Here is a 23,423-nt window from a genome sequence, read left to right as displayed (position 1 = left end):
CTCTGGAAAGCAGGGCTAACAACCCACTTTCCTGTGGCACAAGAGCATCCTCAGGCTTTATATTTGGATTTCTTTTCTTTTTTAAAGTGTTCTTAGTTTTCTGTGGGGACTAATCACTTTTTCTCTTGGGGAACCCCTGGACTGATGTCCAGGACCAGTGGGTACAGCTTAGATGCACTGAGTTTCTCATTTTCCAGCTGGGAGATGCTGGATACAGAGCCCCATGTCATTCCAGTGAAGACTGGAGCTTTGTGTAAGTGCTAATACCCACTTCAGGCTATTGAAAAAAATTGGGTTTAGTATAATGCAGTGCAACAATCCCCTCTACTGGGATCAGTTGGCAACTGCAATGCAATATGAAACTAGGTGCCCAAACACCACTGTACTGGGATAAATGAGAACCAAGCACAGACCTATGCCTGGGCAGAGGGTCCTTCTCTCCTTGGATGAACCAGGTTGTTTGTCCACGTGTTCCTGTGGCCTCATCAGGAACCACAGTCATTAGATATGACTAATCAGTTCAAAGTGATGCATGTGCACCTTCCAGCCCATGGAGGTCAAAAACCTGCTGGTTGCCTGGGAAAGCCTGTTTGCATCTGAAGGTGCCAGGAGCCAGACTGTGTTGTGCTCCTGCCACTCCACTGGGGGTTGTATTACTTCTGAGCCACCTTCCGCTTTGTCCCATATGCATGGGATGTCCCCTTCAGGCATATCTGCAAGTACTGTTCGTGTTCTGCATCCCTAAGATCCACCTACAACCTGATCAGTGGTTCTCAACCTTCATAGACTCCAGGCACCCCCCATTAGCCTCAAGGTCTCCCTCTGAAAATGCTCTTAGTTTTCACTTATTTTTTGAGTACAGAAAAAGGGTAGAACAGTTCTTCTGTTGCAAAGAACTCAAGACCACAGCAGGCGAGAATGGTTTTAAGACTATGAATTTTTAGTTGAAATCTCTGGGTTGAACTTGAAAGGGTCTTGTGGCACCCCAGGGTGCTGTGGCATGCTGGTTGGGACTCACTGGCCTAATTCACTGTTACACTTGCCTCATTTGGCTCCACTTAAGGCTGTTTTACCAAGATGTGGTCAAGCCTCATCTGGCATCTCTGCTTATACGGTATGTCATAATCCTCCCTCCTTGACACACACATTAAGTCCAGCATTGAGCTGAATGCTTCAAATGCCCTTATCATTTCAATCTAATTATAACACATTTCTAATGTTAAATTACATGGTGAATAATACGCTACATACAGCAGTGCTCAGCCATATTCCATGAAGCCAAAGCGCTTAAATGCTCACATCCCCTTCCCCTTCCAGCCATTTCCTGCTCCCCTAACCCATCTTCAAAGGCTTGGGTATAAAGATTAGCTTAGCATGAGAGCTCCTAACCAATGAGGTGTTTGCAATTAACTTAATGAGCTCCATGTGTGGCTACTTTTAATTGGAGCTGCTTGGTTATGTTGAGTTTTGCCACTGAGTAGCCCATGGGGTTTCACGGAGGACAAGAGTGAAGAGGGCTAAGCTGAAGTCGGAAGACCATCAGACGTTGTGTTTTACCTGGGACGGGTTGAAGGGAGTCGAGTCAGCAGGGTTACAGAGCTTTGCACTAGATCAAGGAAGACCTGAGGCAGGAAGCAGTGCTTAGCGGCTGCCAGGAGGCCCAGAGGAACACAAAGCTGCCCATGAACATTTGCAGAAGTCTTGGGAAGGGAGAAAAGGAAAGAAAGAAGCAGCCTTTGAAGGCCAAACAGACCTTTCCTTGGGCTAAGAAACTCACTTCCACCATGTTGTTTCTTTTCCTCTGATGCTGTAGGGCCTAGGCCATGCTCTCTGCTCACCCTTTCCCTGCTGTATCTCTCCATTTATCATACTCCACACAGACGTACATAACTGCAAACCTAACGTGCATGTACCAGTGCTGACCTTACTTCATCCTATTGTCATTCTGCTCACTTCACTGGAGTAACAGCTGGGGTGGATCAGCCCCGTGGGTTTGAAATGTGCACGGCAGCATTGTTTCATCTCTTGCTTGCAGTGGTGTGACTCTGTTGACTTCTCTGGAGTCACTCCTGACCTGGGGGTTGTGGGAAAGGAGAATCCGGGCCACTCACCCCAGGGCTGGGGAGACTTCCTGACTACTTGGCTCTTAGGCAGCTAGCCAGTATCAATGACTGGACTCATATAATGCCAGGGGGAGTTTACAGCTCATGGTCTCATCCTGCTTAAGATCATCCACGCTTCTGGCTCTCAACTGATGTCTGGGTCCTTTTGAGCATCAGGTAATGCCCTTCCCCCTGACTTTCCTGTCCCCCCCTACAAAACAGCTGGTTAAAAATGTTAACTTCCCCAACTGTGGCCGGGAAAAGCCAGGAGTGTGCGGTCAACCAAGATATTCAGCAAATTCCCTCAGCAAGTCCAAGCTGCAGCGGGGAAGCTAAAATCCATCCCTCAAGTCTGAACTCAAGTGTAGAAATGGGATGCTCTCAGTGAGCTCCTCATGGAGGGGGATCAGCCCCTGGTCCTGCTCCACTTACATCACAGGGCAAGGAGGACGGGCCAAACCTCAGCCCTTGCATCCAGCAGGAATTCCCCCAGCGGGACAGGCAGCTCCTAAGCCTGTAATGAGGTGACATGGCCGGAAGGGCACCTCGCCCATTGTACAACCCCGGGAATGCTGAGGGCTGATAATGAGGTGGGTGTGCTGTTACACCCCAGGTACCTGAGCAAACAGCTGCTATATTTGGTTGCATGTGGCAGGGGGTAGCAGCTAGCTTAGCTAAGGGCTTCATAGCGAGGGCTGATCTACGGGCCTGGCCAGCTGTTGAGTCAGAGTGGGGATCTTCCCTGGAGTCTCACAGTTCGGTAACCAGTGGAAGCATGGTGAAGTGCAGGTGATGTGGATGGGTGACTCCCCCTGGGGTGATGAAATGTGCTCACCTACACATGGAGCCAGGTGCCCGGCTCTGAGAGCTGCCTGCTCATGCCGGCTTCCATGAGTACCACCTGCCTCCTTGTTCCTTCCAAGTCTGGGCTTCTGCAGGGAAGGCCCCAGCCATGGTATGGCAGCACAGAACAAGACCTGCTCATTGTATCTACTGGCACTGAGTGTGACTGCATGTAGGACAGGGAAGATCTGGCTCTGGAGCTTGTCTGTGTGATTCGGTGGGTTTGTTTTGGGGCATTGTCCGTCTTCCCCCAAGTGAAAAAGACTCTGCTGCCAGTGCAACTTGAGTTACTGCCCACCCCATACGTAAGTCCTTGTTGAATTTACTGGAGGATCTTGAGTTCCTAGCTTCTAGCTGGTTCCACACAGGTTAAAAAGCCTCCCTGACTACAGGAAAACAGGGTTCCTGATCACATCTTTGCTCGTACTTTCTGCATTTCCTCCAAAGAAGATTGGCATCACCCATCCTGTTTTACAGCTGGGAAAACTGAGGCATGTTGTCACCCTACAAGCTCAGTCCAGGTGGGTTCCCTTAAGCCCAGTCCAGAGCACTATTCCCTAGGCCATTCTGCCTCTTGAGCCAGATGGGGATCTTCATCACGTGCCAGATACTCCTGGAAATAACAGACTCCCTTTGAAAGAGAGTGGCCCACACCCTGGTTTCATAAGCAGTCTTGGGCACAACCCTTTGCACACCCTGCCTTACACAGTCCTCCCAAACAGAAACTGATTCTGGCTGCACGGTGCTGAGCCCAGTAATAAGGAGGCAGCTCTGTCCTGCCTTGCCGGTGCCTGGCAAGGGGTCAGAAAGGACCCTGCTTTAGGGGCTTTCCTTGTATCGGGGCCAGGAAAGCTGCGTCCTGATCCATGGATGGATCCCAGCCTACAGCTGCTTTCAGTGCATGGGGATTACATTTCTTATACTGTGGCATCTTAACACTCCAGGTCCCTGATGCCCTTCTAGCTCTTTATCAACCATCTTATGTTGTTCTCTGACAGGGGAGACTATTAGAGCCTGGGTCTTGGAAGGGGAAGAGGGATTAATGCTCAGCTGCTGCTTGTGTGGCCCTCGGGGTGTATAGCAACCTCACATTGGATCTGAAGGGAGCCACAGAATTGGGCCCCCTTAAAGCCCACTTGAAAGACATTGATTCCTGCTGCAGCACTGGTAGAAATTCCTCGGAGGAGTGAGCACAACACAAAGACACCTTCGTTTTCTTACCAGGGGCTGCTGTAGGCTCCCTAGCAAGGTGGCTTCATTGGAGTCATGCTACCAAGGAAGGGGCTGCCAGGAGCCCCAGCCACAGGCAGGACAACGAGTGAATGCCAGCACGAAGAGGGGAAATCCTCACTGGAAATCCTTGCATCAGATAAGCCTGGTACTTTTTTAAAATGTAGCTTCCTTTAGTTTTTAGTGTCTCCCTACTGATGTAGTGTCATCCCAGTATGCAATGGATTGGAGGCACCTGTAGCACTGTTTGCTGACCACCAAGGCTGTCAACACGGAAATGGCAAGGCAGATTTTTTGTCAGGTGACAGAAGAAAGAGGGACGGATTCTGGCTGTGCTAATCTGTTCCTGGATGTGAAATGACAACCGTAGATGGGAGTAGAGTGAACCTTTGAAGCCCTCCGGCAATTTTGGTTCTCGGTAATGTTTATAGTGATCTTCAACTGGTCCCAGCATCATGTTGGGAAGCTTGATTGCTGGATGTCTGGAGCTGTGTTGTCTTCTTTTATTCTCTTGGCCTCTTCCAGTGAAGACCACAATGAGGTGAGCTATTGAGCAAGCCTCTTGGAAAGTGCTGTCCTGCAAAGCTGATGCTCTCCAATTGTAGTCTGTAATGAAGTTGTCTGCCCTCTTAAAAAGGGGCAGCCAGCCCTGTTAAGGATGTTCAGCTTCAGGGCATTCTGCTAATGATGGAGTATCCTACTGGTCCCACTGAGGTTGTCATGGTGGGTAGAGGAAGAGTGGACATTGCTGGGCTGGTACTAGGCTATTCTTGGCTGTTACAATAGTCCTTGGCACTTGGGGACTCAAACTACCTCGGTCACTTGGCCCAAGAGCAGCTCCAGAATCCATGGGGCCGTTATGGTGATATGCATGTGCGTTTACCTGGAACTGCTGCCATAGCTCTGCATTGTGGGCTCAACATTTTGCAGAGTTTACTTAGGTTTGGGACTGGTCAGTTCTTGGAAGAGATCTTCCAATAAAATGGGAGGCAGATCAAAGTTTTCTCTATTACTGACTGCAATAGAAGCTGGCTAGGCTTGATGGCATGCTGTAGGCTCCCAGCTCCTTGATGGGGCAATTTGCCCACCAGTAGGATGTAGCAATGGGAATCTGTAGAGAAACTCAGTGGTTCCCAGTTCTGCCCAGTATATGTGTGTCAGAACTACACAGCAGGTCTGAAGCAGCACCTGCTCCACTGCTGGAAGTGTCGCCTTTGAAATGAGGTGCAAAGCAATGGTTATTTGGAGCTTCTGCCCATTGGAGATGGCACCCCTCTGGGGTCCTGGTCAAATCCCTGTCTAGGTAATTCCATGCTTCTTACTTAACTACATGCTGCAATTTCATCTGGAGATTCACTCCTGTGCTAAGCTGTTGTGTAATGTTGTCATATGTTGATAAAGGGCTGATGCCACCCCCAGAGGTAGCTGCATTTCCCAGGGTGGGAAGTAATGACAAGTCAATGCGGGTATTCTTCACTGATGATGGCAGGCTTCAGGTGAAGTGCAGGCTCTTGATAATTTTTACAGAGTCCTGATTTTTGCTAGCCTTGATCCACCTTGAAATGCTACAACATCTTTCTTTAAGACCTCGACTGTATAGCATGCAATGCCTGGCATTTGTCAGTCTCCTCTCTCTGGAAAAGCAGGAATGAGTAGGAAATAAGATATGGGTTTCACAAGAAATTACACAGAGGCGCGTGGGCTGTTTGAAAACTTCAGTTGCCAAACATGGCTCTAGCTTCAAACCTGCGGTTCGTGGTGCTTATACCTACTTCCTCCAGGGCTGACTTCAACTCAGCTGCATTTGCAATGAATTGCACATGCTTTGAACCTATTCTTGATCCTGTGTTGATGTGGAGCAGAGGAGCAATGCCAGCAAAGTCAACAGAGGCAGGTTGACTGAACGAGATCACAGAGAAGCACAGTACAGCCAAAACATGCCTAGCCGTGTTTGCTTTTGTCTCTTTGCTTTTCAGATGTCCCCAGTGTCTATTCATAGGTAGGAAAGGGAACAACAGCAGCTCTGACCCATTCATGACAGGCAGAATGACTTACCCATCCCAAATAGAGTAGAAAGGCCCATGTCTAAGAGAAAGCATCACTAGATCCAGCTGAGGGCCTTTGAAGCCAGGAACCAGGAGGGGGAAGGTGGATGATGAAACGTGCGCCTTTGGCCAGGGAGAAGGTACCCTGATGTACCACAGCTGTTGACTACAACCCTATTGGGGCAGAGTATCAGCATCTGTGGATAAGGACCTAGTGGGTAAGGACCCAATGGATTAGGACTCAGCCTTGTGGATAAGGACCCAACACAACTGCCTGGTATATGTCCAGCCAGGGGGAGCAGGGACATGGCCTGGTCCTACACACCAGGGAATCATTGTCCTCACTTGTGGGTGAAAGGAGAGCAGATCTTGCTCCACCTCAATATGCTGACTTCCTCTCAGTGGTTCAGACCTCCAGGCCAGCCTGGCTCTTCCTGTGCTGCTGCAACCCCATATACTATAGCCCAGCAGCTCTTGCATAGCGCTGTTGCACCATGAGTACTCGGGGCGGCCTGGTTTGATGGATCAGTTTGTTTCAGACCTTGTCCTTGCCTTGTTGCACTGATTTACCAGTGCCAGGACTCTGCTCCCAAGATGCCCAGTACTCGGGAGATGCAGGTTCCTATGTTCATGAGCAATCCTGTTAACACGTAGGGCTGCTGCGGTGCAAGTTAAGCATGTTCTTAAGTGATCAGCTGGATGGAGACTTGGTCTCCAGTGCTGAGGACAAAAGGTGTTGTCTACTACCGCCTGCGCATCAGGGCTTGGTGAGTGAATCCAAATAGCTGCTGACTTAGTGACCAGGCCACTGCCTGCTCTCTGATTTGTGCCCCAAACTGTCCACTCCATAAGCTGCTGAGGAATGAATGAAATCCCTGCAGAGCTTAGGGTCTGGGCCTGAGGTTCTCCTGTACTCCCTTGCTATGATGTTTCCTTTCCCCCATGTGCATAGCAGAACTACAGCAATACGGCTTATGTGCTATGTAGTCAGGTACAGCACATGGCTCTTAATGTATGTCTCCAGCAAGAATGCTGGGGGCTAAAGACTTAGTGGGTCGAGTTGATAGCTCATGGGTCTGGCAGTACCCGTGCCCTGGAAATACTTTTAACCATGGTTGCTACCATTGATATAAAAGGGAACTGGAGTAGAAGAAAAGTCTCTGTTCCAATGGGTGGATGCTCTTCTTGTATGATGAATGGAGTCTTGCAGAAATGCAGCCTTCTGGGCTTCAGTATGAATCATCTGGCAGCCTTCAATCTACCTTATCATTACTGGCACTGCCTTGGTGGTTCTGGGCAGTGACCCCACCCAGGCTTGGTTGCAAAGCAGGGGAGAGTCAGTGTGGATGAGGCCAGGTGTTCTTATTGCAGATATTGTGGGTGATGAAGCCAGTTCAGGATGTACTTGGAGATGACTCAGCTCCATTGGAACCAGACTGATCACTGCTGGCGAGAAGGCCCAGAAGAGACTTGATCTGAATCAGGCCAGTTTTGCTTATGCCTGTTCTAGGTGAGGGTGACGGGATATAATTGAATGCTGGAGGCAAAAATGCGGAGACATCAGCACTCACGTGAACAAAGATGGTTTGGATCTCATCCATGGTGCTGCAGGTGATATGGCCCAACAGTGATGGGATAGTGGTACCAGACTTGGAACCCAGGAGAACTGGATTCAGTTCCTGGCTTTCTGTGAGTGATTTTGGGTAAGGCATTTAACCTTTCTGTGACTCGGCTCCTGCTATAAAAATACTGGCTTGCGTTGGAGGGATGTTGTGGGGATGCATTAATTGCTGCCTGAGAGGTTTTGAGATTTCCTGGTGATGAGAGTCAAAGAAGTTCCTAGAAGGATCTGGTGGCTTATATGGAAGAAGTTCAACTTGGGGGAGTGTCTGCATCACCCAAGTGATCCCCTGGTTGGCCGCCCTGGCAGAGAGCCCAGGTTTTAAGCACTCTTGGACACTGGGGCAGAGTGGTGTAAGCAATCCAGCAGGCACCTGTTGGGTGAGGATGTGAGTCTCCAACAGTTACTATAACATGCAGAAGGAAGGTGTGGCAATAGCTTCTGTTAGCCTGGCTTCAGTGAGCACAAAATCACCCTTCCTTAGGTGGTCTTCAAGGTGTGATTGTGTGTTGAAACAAAGACTGATGGGAAGAAAATGAGCAAGAAGCAGCGCAGCGTCCTGGCTGGGACTTGTTTGCTCCTGGGGGGCTCTGGTCTCTCCCTTTCTCAACCATTGCATAATACCCTAGGACACAAGCCTTTCTGCCAAAGCCCTTTTTCCCATATCCTCCCTGAAGATGCTGGCAGATGCTGTACTTGAGCCCTGCATATTTTCTGACCAGGTTGTGTCCAGGACCATTGGGCAAGCAATGGGCTGCTGGATTTTGTCACAGAATAGGGGAGATGCTTCCAAGTCTCTGGCTGGAGCAGCATTGTGGAACTACAGAGGGCAGCTTAATATTCCTCATATTTCTAAGGTTGGCTCTAGCCCCCATGCCTCCCTCTGCACATCATGACAGTGACATGGAGGGAATCGGAGCAGGGCTATCTGTCCTGGGGACAGCAGAAGGCTATATACCACTTGTCCCATGTAAGCTGTGTTCTGAAGACCAATGTGTCATATAGGTGGTGAGATCTTTGCATAGGCACCCATTTCACCCTGGTTCTCTTAGCCTGGCCTGCCTTCTCTGGGGATCATTTTGCACTGGGGTAGGTAAAACTGGGGCTATGGGGTGGAAGAAAGGATCAGGCAAGATGCATGTCCCAAGGTCCACCCTTCTTCCATCGCTGTAGGCGTGCAAAAGCTCTACCATGAAAGCCTTTCCTCCCTCTTTCTATGGTAGCCCCTGGTGGAACTGGCTGCAGGAAAAGCTCATGTCTGCAGTGCCTCGGGCTGGGCTCCAGGTAACAGTAATTAATGCCATCCCTCCCCTACCTGGATGCCATGTGGACTGGGAAGGATAGAGGGAGAAGTGAAAAGCAAACCCTAAGCGCCAGGAGGCTGATACCAGATCATCTCAAGGCGCAGCAAGAAACTGAGGTTGGGAATCTGTGACTCCAGCCTGCCGCAGGAGAGAGTTATAGCTGCACGTGCTGCCCAAATTTATCACAGGTGCTTCCTCCTTCCCACTACACCTTCCCTCATCGCCCTGCAGCAGCGAGTGCTGCAAGTTATTTACATGTTACCTCATCCACAGGTATTTGCTTCACGTTGACTGCAATGTGGGTGCTCCGACAAAGCAGATTGATCAATGTTAAGGAAGAGCAAACCCCTACTTCATTCATAGGCTTGTGATATGTGTTGGGCTGGGGTGTGCTCTGGGAACACACCCCGAGCCCTTGGCCTACAAACCCAATGGACCTTTAGCTGAAGCCCTTACACATTCCAGTAACACAGTTCTCTTCATTTTAGATCTGGAGCAAGGAGACTCAGAGCTCCTGCAGGCCAGGAGCCCGTATGTCCGGCTCTGCATGGAGGCTGATCACTTTGGGTGGGTGGAGAGAGCAGTGAACTGGCCAGAGGGAGCAGGAGGGATCAGGGGAGTTGCCCATGGCAGAAGTTCCTTGACTTCTTGTGTGGAGGAGAGGGTCTTGCTCCTGAATACCAGGGTCTTGCTCTTGAATGCTCTTCTACCATGTAGAGCAGGGGTGGGCAAAATGCGGCCCGGGGGCTGGATGCGGTCCACCAGGCCATTCTATCCAGCCCACGGGACCCCTACAAAATTTAGAAAATTAATATTTATCTGCCCTGGGCTGCTTGTCATGCGGCCCTCGATGGCTTGCTGAAACTCAGTAAGCGGCCCTCTGCCCAAAATAATTGCCTGCCCCTGATATAGAGGTAGCTGATGTGTATTGGCAGGAGGAGGGTGAGGCTGACAATGGCAAGTGGAAAGTTTTCCAGCTTGCAGGCACCCCCAGTGATTTCCTATGGGTTTCCCAGTGCCTTCTGCATTGTCTGGGGGTGCTATTAGAGCTCTGTCCCTGTATGTGGGTCCTGTCCCTTTGAAATCACTGGGGCTCCAGAGAGCTGCAGGAGCACATTGCATTTCGGGGCTTTAGGCTGTGTGGCTGCAGTATATCCACAGCGTAGGTATCCCAGACCACCTGCATAATTAACCCAGGCACAGCCTCTAAGCCTTTTTGGAGCCATCAGTGACAGATCTGGGCAGGCACAACACCCCCGTGTTTCCATTCAACTGCTCCTATTGTCTGGAAGTAGCAGAGCCTGACCTTAAAGGTAGAAATTAGGAAACCCAGGATCTGTGAAACCTTTGGGGACACAGCTCCTGGTTGCTTTTTCCTGCAGGGCATCTCTAGGGCTGGGTATCATTTATGTTTTAAAAGGCAGGAGCAATGAGGCTTCCCTCTTCTCTCCTGGAAGAGCTTTGCTCATCTCACCTAGCTCAGTATCAGCCGGAGCCTACAGACATTCAGCCTAAGTCCTCTCCTTATTAACTTCATCCTGTTCCTTTGAGGCAGGCTCCCTGCTACCACCTGCAGGGATTTCTCCCTGTCTTGATGGCTTACACTCTTTTGGAGCTGGCAGGTGGCCATGTCTCACCTGAGCCACTGCTTGTGTAAGAAGAATGGGACTGAAGGAAGAGACCGCAAGGAGGAGATGCAGATGATAGGAGAGGTGGCAAAGGGACCAAGATGGATAGAAAGATGTTTTTGGTAACTGGACCAGGTATGTGGAGAACCGCTCCCTTGGAAACATGCTCAGCTTGGCATTGAGGAGGAACCCTCTGTACAGATAAAACTAGACCTGGATCCTCCACCTGATGCAGGTCTTGGTCACTGGTGTGAATCTGGAGCAACCCTGCTTGCCCTGGAGGAGCAGGATCAAGATCCAGTAGAAAGAGGGTCAGTCCTCCCAGAGAGTCACTGGATTTCTGCTTGCCTGGCTGAGATCACCCTCTGCCCCAGGAAGCACAGGATCCCATACAGTGGATTAACCATGTATTTTCCTTTCCCTGGACTTCGGGTCATCTCCCCATGCAGATGTGCTAGGCAGTGACTGGCACTGCAGACCAGTGTAGGAATCTCTGAAACTGAGAAATGCAGCCAACTCGGGGAAGCGCCTATAGCAGGACCAGCTGCAGCTTGAGCCCGAGTCTACCTTGCTGCGCACTTCAAGGAGTTATTCACATCCAGGCCATGTAAATGTGGAGTAGGCGCGTGATGCCAACAAATCAGAATTCCTCCCCCCCTCGCCCAGCACCATGGCAGCAGGTTGCTCTCGCTTTGTGCACAGCAATAACAAGATGGGGTAAAGTGATAGAGGCTCAGGGCCTGGGATCCTGATCCTCCCTTCAGTCCATAGTAAATCAGGAGGAATGCCACCGATGCCCAGGTGCCTACATCAGAGACAGCGTAAAGGCAAGGAGAGCGGGGCCCTTTCAACAAGCCCAGTTCAATAAGAGAGTTACTGAATGCACCTGTCAACAGGTCGGCAGCCTCCTGGCCTGGGTTAGGAAAGGACATATTGCACTGCAGTGATAAAGGGAGGAAGGCAAAGAAACTTCCTGTTTCACTGACCTTGCGCCATCACTGGCTTCCCAAGTCTGCGGTTGCTGAGTCGCTAAGGCTGCGGGACTTATGCAGGGGGATAGTCGCAGTCAGTGCTTCAGGCACGGCCTGGCAGCAGCACGGAGCAACGGCTGCTGGTCTGCGCAGCCAGAAGATCCAGAGAGTGGCTGGGAGCAGTGGTGCACGGCCGAACAGGTCGAGCAAACAGACCCAAAGGAGATCTCGTCTGACAGATGCTGGTATATCAGCCTTGCTCATGACTAGCACCCTGCCTTCTTTTGACACGTTGCTCCACCCCTGCCTTAGCAACGCCTCCTGCTGGAACTCTGCCACTGACTCACACTACGACCTTCGCCAAGTCCCCCAGCCACCTCGCGCTCCCGATAGAGCCGATTCTCTTCCCTCTCGTGCAGGCGTGTTGCATCAGGTGGAACTGGCAGCCAGATCTGGCTCCTGGCTTTGGCAATGTGTTGTCAAAACCCAGCAAGACCAGGTTGGCAGAGGGTTCCTGCTGGCAGGATCCGATGACTTGGTGAGCGCGGTTCCATGCACCTAAAACAGCTCAAGCGCCTGTTGCAACTTGTGAGCTTATTGCACTGGGTTTGGGGACCAGAGCTGGGGGGGATTCAACAATCCCACCGAAATCTCTGGCTCTCGCTGGGATGAAGTTCCTTGTGCATTTGCATTAGCTGGCAGGCAGCCTCTGTTGACAAAAAGCAGCTTGTTTTATCTGGAGGCGAGTTGTGCAAAAACTAACTTGTTTTGCATAGATTTGCTATGATCAAGGGGAAACCGATCCTCAGTTCTGTTGATCTTGGCAGTTGGTTTTACCTCCCCCTTTTCCTCTCCTTCAAGTCAGTTCCAGGGAATTCCTTCCTTTGTCATCTCTCTGCCCCTGCTGCCAAGAAGCCGGGGCCCACGGACTTGCCCGTCTTCTTCCCCAGGAGCTGCAAGATCTTAGAAAACATGCTGGGAGTGCATAAAAGCACATGCAATGTTATTTCTGACCCGTCCCAACACTGCCGCTCTGCCTTTGGCCACCAGAGAGCAGCTGGAAGCCTCTGTTCTTTCTCTTCTGCTGCTGACTTCCACTTTGTGTGGCTTTCCTGTGGCTTGGTATCCCAGAGGAGTCTGAAAACCAGGGGAAGGGGAGAATAACCACTGAGCATGACAAGGGGGAGAGGGTGGGGGGAAAAAGGGGGCATGTGTTATCTTCCTCCACCTTCACCAGTTACTCCATCATGGGGGCTGGGGAATAGCAGGAGGGGGAGTTGAGGGGTCGTGGAAAGAAGATGTGAGATGGGTGGGGAAGAGGGGAAAAGGGTCAGGGAAAGAGACCAAGGGATTGGAGGAACGAGGGAGAGAAAATCAGGGGAAAACAGGGATATTCTTGTTCTTCAGGACTTCATGTATCTCAGGACCAGTCGGGATGCCAGGCAGAGGGAGAAAGTGGAGAGACGGATGCTGACGGGGAAAGATAGAAGCCCTCTGAGGCAATTTTCTCTTGCTGCATATAACTCCCCTTCCTGTGACTACTCACTGCTTGCATCACGCTGCCTGAATTAGCAGCAGACCTAGAGATGGGCGGATAGTCCCCTGGCGGGCTTCAGAGCCCACGGGCAGTGAAGGCTGGGATGGAGCCTGGGCGGATGCCACAACCTGCATGGAAGTGCCGGGCTGCTCGCTGGAGAGCCGGGGGTGTCTCTGCAGAACAGAGCCCCTGGATCTGCCTGAAGCCATCAGTGAGGCAACTGAATGGTAATAAAGTCACCAGTCGAAGAAAGCAGGTCTGGCTTGTGATTGGGAAATGAGGGAGAGGAGGAGCAGGGGTAATCTCAGCTGGGACGGCTCTTTCCACCCACAGCATGGCTGCTCTGTTTCCCTGTGACTGGTCCCAGGATGCTGCCTTGGGGCTTGCTGCCCCGTTGCTACAGGACCCCTGGGCCTGTTTAGGATGCTGGAGAGGTGTTGCCCAGCTGGAATTTAGGATTGGCCTATGACTTGGCGGCCGGGCCCCCTCGGCCTCTGCCGCAGGTAGGAAATTCTATGGTGGTGGCTTTTCTACTGAGAGAGTGCTGCACAAAAGTCATGGAGGGCCTTGGCCTGGTGGCTCCTGTGCTGTTTGGCCTGATGGTCAGCTCAGTTCATGCTGACTTTAGTTAATGCTCACTTTGCCTGTGTCTGTGCTGACTGAACCCAACTGATTCATAGGTGTGGGCTGGGGCTGGGATATGCTGCAAGTTCTGGCCTCTGAGGTGTCAGAATAGAGTTTGTTGGTCCTGGTTAGGAGCCCTGTTGCCTGTGCGGGGAGAAGGGAAAACACATTAAATGTTGGTCCATCCAGATGTCTCCAAACTGCAGAGTGTGGACCTTCTCCAAGTGCTAGGAGGGGTGGAGGTGGGGACGGACTCCTGGGTCCGGCTTGTCTCCCAGTCTCAATTAAAAAGACAAGTGTTGAATTCTTCTTAGCAGTGGCAAGACACCAGGTTGGCGGGTCCATGCAGAGCCAGGCAGCCCCATGCAGCTTTCCCTTGGGTCACAAATGGAAGGGCGGCTTATCTGAGAGCACCAAGAAACACAAGGGATGAGGAGCCCTGACATCCCTGCTGCCCGTAAAGTTAGTGGGAGGAGACATTGGTGTCACCTGTACTGGACGGACTGGTGCTGTTTATTTTTTTTAATAGTTAAACCCACAGGGTGAAACCAAGAGGGAGGGAGAGCGCGGGATGAGATCTCTTTCCTCTGTGAGAGTACAACTCCTGCCTTATATAAAAGGGTTATATAACCTCTCTTGAGCAAAGTTAAGACATCCGGGGTGGCTGGCAGGACAGCTCCATTTTTTTTTTCTGAACAAAGCCCTGAGATATCTGCAAGATAAATCTCTGACAGATCATCAAGTGCTAACTACCTTCCTGTCTTGGGCATTGCCAGTGTAAGCAATGAACCACTTAGGGCACATGGGATCTTGGCACATGCTAAGAGATATGAGGTTGGTCCTGCTCCATCACAGGGTCACTGGTCTGTGAAAGCAGGCTAGAAGGTAGGTCCAGAGCCCTTGGGACGAGGCAGGTGCACCTCATCTGGACCTGATTTGGGGGCTACTTGAAACTAATAAACTGTGAAAGGAAGCTGGGTGAGCTTGATGTTTGCTGGAGTTCCTGGGCAGACGTGGCCAGCTGGAGCACCCAGCCCTGGGAGGAAGCCAGAGGATCCCATTAGAGGTCCCTGAGGACAGCTGTCAAGAAGAGAGCCGCGGCCTGCAAAGGTGCCAGCCTATGGATCTTCCTGACGTGGGAGCTCAAGCTGGAGAAAGCTTGAAGCTGGGGAGAGCAGCAGAAAGGTTGGCTGGAAAGCTAGAAGGCCAGGGAAGGCTGTGGGCAGGAGAACAGCAGAAGGCCTTGCCTGATGGCTTCTCTGGGGCCAGAGCGAGCTGAAAGCCAGGGGATCAGTGGAGGGGCTGGGATAGAGGAGGCTGCTGCACAGGGCAAACCTGGGGGCTTCCTGCTGGGAAATGCAGGGAAGGTCTTTAATAAGAGGTGCTGGTAGTGATCAGTTGGCAAAGGGCATAACCAAGGGGACCACTCTGGAAGGCACCGCTGTGAAGCACGCAAGGCCCCCCCATGTGTATTGCATCCTGAGGTGGATGGAGTACAACAACTCTCATGTGCATGCCTGCAAACACACCTGAGGGGAGGAGAGGTTAGCGGTGTGCCTAGCACCTCTCTAGCCATTCCAGTGTGTAGCACATGGGCAGTAGGCATGGTCTGCTTCACTGTGATGCCCCATACCAGGGTCCTGTGATGATTTGGACTTGCCGAGACATAGGGAGGAAAAGCTAGAGGAGTGTAGAGGATGCCAGAACAGGGGATATTTGTGCTGAAGTATTGTCCTTGGGACTGAAGTCCTGGATGCCCTTCCACGCAAGTTTGATACCAATCCTGGTGGGACCTGGTGCTGGCAGACACCAAGCGGTGCAGAAACGCTGCAAGCAACTTGCCACCTGCATTGCGATCTGCCTTGCCTGCCCTGGCCAAGGTGATATAACAAATAAATAAATGGTGTTTGACTCAGTCATCAAAACATGTTACTCATGCCAGGCATGTGGGTGATTGGAGCTCTGCAGGGCAGGTGCACAGCTCGTTAAAACTTAATTTCCTCTCTGTGGGCCTCCGCCACAGCCCAGTGAAGCCAATAGAAAGGCTTCACTGGGCTTTAGATCTGGCTGTGTGGTCATGTCTAATGCTCAACTGCGTGCATCTAGGGAGAGTCTTCCCATGGCCTTACCGAGAGCTCCCAACCCTTCTGACTGGAAGTCATGAAGAAAGGAAGTGGTGTGGCCTGACGGGTAAGCACTCGGGTGGAATGTGAGCCACCGAGGTCTGGCTGCTGGCCCATGTGAAGACCTTCCCCTCTCCATGCCTCATGACGTGACCTCTGCTTTGAGAACCAGGCACGGGAAGGCTGTGGGAGAGCTTGGTAGTACTATCTGACTTTGTGTGCCTCTTTTCCTCACCCCCAGCCTTTCCTTTCTACTTTGGCATGCTGCATACCCATTGGGGACTTGCCTTTATTGTGCAGCCCTCTGTAATTTTTCCCCCTCCAGAGGGGGAATGGCCCCTTTATGTCTCCAGCTTTCCCACAGTGCTCAGCCCCAGACGATGGCTAAATGCTGCGTGTTCCACCCAGGGGAGTGACTGCATTCTTGTGGCAGGCAAAAAACATTCCTGTGCATGATTTGGGCATCAGTTGAGGTTTGCAAAGAGCTTTGAGATCTTTCCAGGTGTTGGAGAACTGTAAGATTATCCTCATTCGGGTAGTGCCCCTTGTTGACTTCAGCTGGGCTTTCGATTGGGCCTTTAGAGAATAAATTCTTATAATGAGTGTCTTGAGTGTCTTGTCTCCTGGGAGCTCTTGGTCCTCTCTTCCTGAGTTTCAGGATTTCCTTTATTCCTCAGGATGCCTTAGGGCTTGGATAAATTTTCCAGATGAATGTTGGCAGCCAAGTGCCTTTAATAGCCATCAAGTATTCAGTAAACACAGTGTTGTGCAACAGCTGTCTTGCTAGTGCTTGTGGTTCAACTCCCACGTGTCTATCAGTGTTCGTGCTTCGTCCTGCCACTGAGGTAACTAGAAGAAAGGCATCCCTAATGTGCTCACTACAGAGGAGAACATAGCCCACAGGGATAGCCTTATGGACTCGTCATCAGAAATGCCATAGAGATAAGTGTCAGGGGATGGTGGAGGTGAATAAGAAGGTGGGACGACCTTCCATTTGAAGGCCTATTGGTGGAGGTCTGTCTAGGCAGGACAGGTTCTTAGATTAGGCAATTTTATCCCTGAGATGGATCATGTTGCTAAAAGAAATAATCCATGAGAAAGGAGGCAAGGCCAGCATCTGGAGGCAGTTCTTCCCCTACCAGGGGTGTGCTCATAGGTGATGCGTAAGTACTGACAGTCTGGGGGCACAGCTCCATGCTGCCACTCACCCCTGCTGCTGCTGGGCATTGGGTCCAGCTGGGCTGCAGCCCCACATTCTGCCGTTGGCACAGAAATTGCACCGCTGCCACCACCCCAACTGCTGCCAGGCCCTGGCTTTGTCCAGGCTGCAGCCCCATGCCCTGCGTCTTGCTGTTGGAGCAGAAATCTGGGGGAGCCCTTGCATTCAGGGTGACAGGGACAGGAGAAATAGAAGAGGCTTTTTTTTTACCCTCTTGGATCAGAAAAGGAATTAAACTTCCTCATCTTGTCCATTCTGACTGCTCCCACAGTTTTGCAGCTTTCCAAAATCTTGAGAGCTGCACAACTTGCTGGGGTCCAGGAGGAGCCCTTCATGGAATTATTATGGGGTTGTACAAGTCATGTGTGTCTCATGTCTCTGAGCCCTGGGAGAAATTGAGGGCCCAGTGGAGTCATCAGGAGGTTTGTAAGTGCCTTCAGTGGGGCCAAGATTTCAACCTTTGTTCCAAGATGACCTGCCAAGGATTTCGGTGGGTCACCAGCACTAAATTGGCCGTGTCTTAAAAGGAGATTACATGCCCTATCTATGCCTCTGTGGCAGGATCTCTTTCAAACCAGATCCTGAAGGATCTCAGTAATTGCCTTGCGCAGAGCTTCTGGATTAATATTCCATCCACCTGGTGACAACTACTGCAGACACTTAGGCGGACGTGCAGTGAAATGCAAAATCCTGCACCGAGATATCTCCACGCAGAACAGCACAAGAAGCCCCTACCGTCCTAGGAGCTCATTGCAGAGCAAGGGCTTTGTTGTCAGTCCTACAACTCTGAAGCTTTTTTTGTTTTTGGACCCTGGGATAACTCATAGGAAAGAGGCCAGTACACAAGTCACTCTGTGGGGAAATCCTACCTAACCAGTGGCAGCTTGCTGTTACCACAGGCTGCTGTGTTGCTTTGCTTGCTCATGGTTATTCTTGAAGATGGAATGAGCTTATCTTAAAATCAACAGACACCAAACAGCAAGAGCAGGAAAACTTCCCTCAAGAGCCAGGTCAGTTTTGAAAGGGCTGGGTAGCAACTTTTCTCCCTGCCTATAAAGCTGCACGTATGGCTCTGTTACATCACCAAGGCCTGTGCAACATCGAACGCTTTCATAAGGCCCCTTATTGCTCTGGTGATAAATATGTTATGCCCTGGTAGCTTGGCTGCTGGCTAGCGCCTCCCACAGATCACACTTGCATATGTTCAGAGGAGACCAGAGGCTGGCCCCGTGTTTTACGTTATTAAATTAATAACTCTGCACGTCCAGGGAACCTCTCCTACACTGAACTGTGCAAACAGTAATTAAAGCTCCAACAGGGAGGAGATGAGTATTAGAGAATCCTCCTTTCAGGTCTGGGGACACCGCACCTTAGCGAAACCAAGGGACTTCTTTAAAGTCGTGCATCTGTCTGATCACATGCATTTCCAATGCCCCCATTTCCTCAGTTGCCTCTAGCTAGACTGTATTCCCTGCCTCTGTGGACAGAGTTTCGACTGCAGCCAGGATCCATGCATCATCCTCAGTTTTATTCTTTATTGTACCTTTTCCCCTGTTTGACTTCATCCCCTTTTTCTTCCTCTTGTGATCGGCAGATGCTGATTGTGACTGATCTCAGCAATCAGGGACCTGCTGCATCTCCTGCTGTAGTCAAAGGCTTCACATAAGAGTATTATCTGTGTTGTGGTAGCCTCTGGATGTGTTGTGGTAGCCTCTGGAGTCAGCATGGTCCTGGCGCAGGACGCTGTTGTGCTACATGCTGTACGTATATTGCTAGAGACAAACACTTTCCAAAGGAGGGTAGGATCTTGGGGGTATGGTGAGAGCAAGAGGTGGATACAAATGGAGTAGGTTGTTATCTATTTTAGAAAGTAACCTGCTGCAGCGGGCAGGGAATGCCAGCTGCTGGATCCCAGCAAAGGTCAGTGGGCTTTGGCAGGGTTGAAGGGTCAGGGCGTGAGCAGCAGCTCTTGAGAAGCCCAGGGAAAGAAGATGTTGGCAAAAGGAGGCAGAGATGCTGGAAGTCTGAAGAGGAGAGATGAAGGGGGCAGCAGCCATTCCCTAATCTGAGGAGCTGTGGAGGTAGTGGCATACACTGGACGCAGGCAGGTTTCCCATGACAGCAGGGAAGCAAATCATTGGTCCCATGATGTACAAATACAGGGGTGTGAACTGGCATAGAGGGAACCATCAGGTGTGGCACCATGCATTGGCCTTCCACCCTCATCCTTTGGTGTACTCCTTGCCCAGGTATGACCCTTTCATTGGTGGATGAACATGTCAACAATCTGCCTCAGTTCCCCTTAAGAAAAATGCAAGGTTCTCCACCTTGGGAGGAAAAACCTGCAGCATCCTTATAGGCTCGGCAGTGCTATGCTGGTTAGCACTACGGACGAGAGGGACTTGGGGATCATGATTGACCACAAGATGAACATGAGCCTTCAATGTGATGCTGCTGCTAGTAAAATGAGCAAAACACTGGCTTGCATCCATAGATGCTTCTCAAGCAAATCCCGGGATGTCATTCTCCCATTGTATGTGGCCTTGGTGAGGCTGCAGCTGGAGTACTGCATCCAGTTTTGGTCCCCAATTCAAAAAGGATGTGGAGAAGCTTGAGAGAGTGCAGAGGAGAGCCACACGTATGATCAGAGGTCAGGAAAACAGACCTTAAGACGAGAGGCTGAAAGCCATGGGACTCTTTAGCTTGGAAAAGTGCAGGCTCAGGGGCGATCTGGTGGCCACCTATAAGTTTATCAGAGGTGTTCACCAGGATCTGGGGGAACATTTGTTCACCAGAGTGCCCCAAGGGGTGACAAGGTCGAATGGTTATAGACTCCTGCAAGACCGTTTCAGGCTGGACATAAGGAAGAATTTCTTCACTGTCTGAGCCCCCAAGGTCTGGAACAGCCTGCCGCTGGAGGTGGTTCAAGCACCTACATTGAACGCTTTCAAGAGAAATTTGGATGTTTATCTTGCTGGGATCCTATGACCCCAGCTGACTTCCTGCCTCTTGGGCAGGGGGCTGGACTCGATGATCTTCCGAGGTCCCTTCCAGCCCCAATGTCTATGAAATCTAAGAAATCTATGAAAGCTGGCCAGTACTAAGCACATATTCCACCTGGGGAAGGAGAGGGCAGCTGAGAGATTATTCACATTTGTTGTAGGGATGGGACTGAACCTGACTAACCACCCCTGAATCCTGGGTGAAGTCAGAGGTGTGATGCAGAGTTGTTGTGGTTGCAATGCTGGATCCAGAAGCGGGAAGTAGAGCTTTAATTCTGGGCTCTACAGATGACCTCTGGTTTGCTGGGAGCTTTGCATATGGCGGGGGACCAAGAATTCCAATGCATTAATCCTCTTGCATGCAAGTATCACCTCCTCTGATTCCTCCTATACCTTCTGCAGTGCCAAAGTGCCATCTCTACCATTCCACTCCCTGTCCCTCTGCATTTTAGCCTAGCCCCACAGCTAAGGAGATGAGTGCCAACTGAGCCAGCTTTCTATGCCTGTTCGAAGCCTCAAGCCTTTCTGGGGGCACGGCCTTTGGACACAGTGAGATTCAGATCATTGACGTTGCATGGTGGGCAGAGAAGCAATGAGCTGCTTGCTTTGCCATGAGTTTGTGCCAGACTACATGTAGTTCAGGAAGCTGCAAGCCTGCATGGATACCCTGCAGAGGATAAATGGAAGAATGACTAATATAGAGAATGAGGACATAGTACTCTAATGGAGTTGTGTTGGCTTCCTTGCACGTCTCTAGAAGAGGGCTGAACAATGGTACCTTTGTTGCTGACCAAAGGAATATGTGGGCTCTATCTTACCGATTGTAGATTTTCCTTGTTACCTTTTATTTGCTCTCGTACTGTTATCTTAAACATATGTTAGAGCAGCAGGGAAAATAGAGGCTGCTGAATAAACCCGGATTCTCTAGAGCTTCGCTTCAAACTGGGCAAACAATGACAATAAACAAACGCAAATAGTATATCAGGGAAGGGAGAGATTGCTGTGATCCTTACTTCCCTGGTATTGGGAAGTATGCTGGCTATGTCTGTCAGACATGCAAATCTTGCAAGCACGTTTGCAGAAAGTCTGGCCTCCAGCAATAGTCACCTACCTATGGGCAGGCAGACAGCATCTATTAGCATAATATCCCAATGGATACCTAGTAAACTTTTTCCTGCTGACACCCCTTCTCAGGTAGGACAGGGCTATTATCCCTGTTTCACAGGTGGGGAACTGCAGGATAGAGATAAGGTATAATTGACCCAAGTTCTCTAGGAAGTCTGTGAAAGAGCAGAGACTTGACCTCAAGTCTCCAAAGCCTGTGATCTTCTGGAGCATCTTTCTGATCAGTCTGCTAGGCTGAAATGGGATTTGCTGAAAGCTTTGGATAAACAAATACATTCATAAATGCTGGTGTGTGTGGGAGATTTATCTCTGCAGGAGAGCTAGGTGCTTTCTGTCATCAGCTGTTGTATTTTTGTATTGCCTGACATCACAAGCAGATCAAGTCATACCACTTGAAGAGGTTCCAGGATTGTCATCTCAAACCAGAAAGAGACAACAGGTAATGTGTTGCCTCAGGTGTTATAATCAGTGGCTTCCCATGACAGGGGGGGAGTTTTATACATGACGGCAATGGAACATTCATTAGGTAATAGAGGGTGGGACCCATCTTCAGTTTAGCTGTCTCAGATGTGATAACAGGGGTGTTATGACAGACTGTTTCCCAGTAGCGTGCATTAGAGTGTGACAACACTTTTGTAGTGGCACAGAGGGATCTTGTCTTTAAGAAAATGCTTGTTGGGAATATATTGCATGGGCAGAGCAGTAATACTGTGTGTGGGCCTACTCAAGGAGGCACATGAGTAGAGTTAACCAAAGAGCTGCAACAACCTGTGCACCCGGAGGTGAATTATGGAGGTGCCACGCTCCAGTTCAAAACAAACACCACCCCCCCCCGGCCGTAATTAGTGAATTTACATACTCAATAGAAAAAGAGAAATGCCCTGGTTGCATCATTCATGAGTGCAGGAGAGGCATCCACCATATGCACATAAAAAAGCCTTTGGTAACATTCCCTGTGCAAAGCTGCCGGTAATAAGTAGAAGAGCCCCATGGCTTGAAAGTCACAGTGGCTGAGCAGAGTTGCACTGACTTGTCCCTCTCTGCTTTTGTGTTTGAAGACTGAACATAGAGTAACACCCTGCTCAGCGGCACCAGCTCCCAGAAGAGGGGGTTGACAGAAAGTGCCTTAGTTTCAGTTGGGACAATAACAGATGCAGACAAATTATTACTTTGAGCTGCCAAGTAGAGGAAGTTTGTGATTAGTTGACACCTCCAAAAAGGCTTTGGGAATTAACCTGGGAAGGAACAGGGAGTGGATGACACCCCGTTTCTTCATGAAAGCAGGTTGATAGAAAATAAAAAGTATGCCACAGCTGTTGGGCTGAGACCAACAGGCTGTGGTAGAGAAGATCATCTAATGTGCTCTCACACATGCCCACTTACAAGGGGTTGGTGACTGAGCAACTGGTGTTCTAGCAGTGTAAATATTTTACCAGTGGATCCTTCCTGTGCCCTTGGGGATATCAGAGCAAGAGAGTCTCAGTTGGTTTTCCCTGTTATGTTATATTTTGTTTGAATATGAAATGTGCTGTTTTTTCCTGGATCAGACTCATGAAAGTCAGTGTAGCCCTGCTGGTATATACCTGGAATTAGTGTGTATGGGACAATGTTATGTTGTACTGGTGGGAGAGCTGGCCATGTCATTTTAAGAGTCTTAAGGCCTTAGAACTGTAGGGGATGTTTTCACAGAGGTACCTGGGAAGAGGTAACTTGGTAATAAGTCACCTGGAGCCTTCACCTTCTCAGGGCTATATGTTATAGCCAGGGGAAAGTTGTCTTTCCACAGATGCAGTTGGCATAGTGCATGGGGAAAGCCTAAAGATCTAGATCAAGTTGTTACAGGATTTCAAAGTGAAACCATGAACAGAAAAAAAGGACCAAGGCCCAAATCCTACAAGGTCTGTAGGTGCCTACTTGCCACTGACATCTATGGACATTTGGCACCTAAACACCTCTGAGGATCTTGGCCTAAGTTCCTGTGGTTGCTTGCTGTGACCCATTCACCAAGTGCTTCTTAGACCAGAGCCAATTTCACTGGAATTAACATCC

This window comes from Alligator mississippiensis, chromosome 8 (genome assembly GCF_030867095.1).
Source record: "Alligator mississippiensis isolate rAllMis1 chromosome 8, rAllMis1, whole genome shotgun sequence".
NCBI lineage: Eukaryota > Metazoa > Chordata > Crocodylia > Alligatoridae > Alligator > Alligator mississippiensis.
This window is presented reverse-complemented; position numbering follows the sequence as displayed.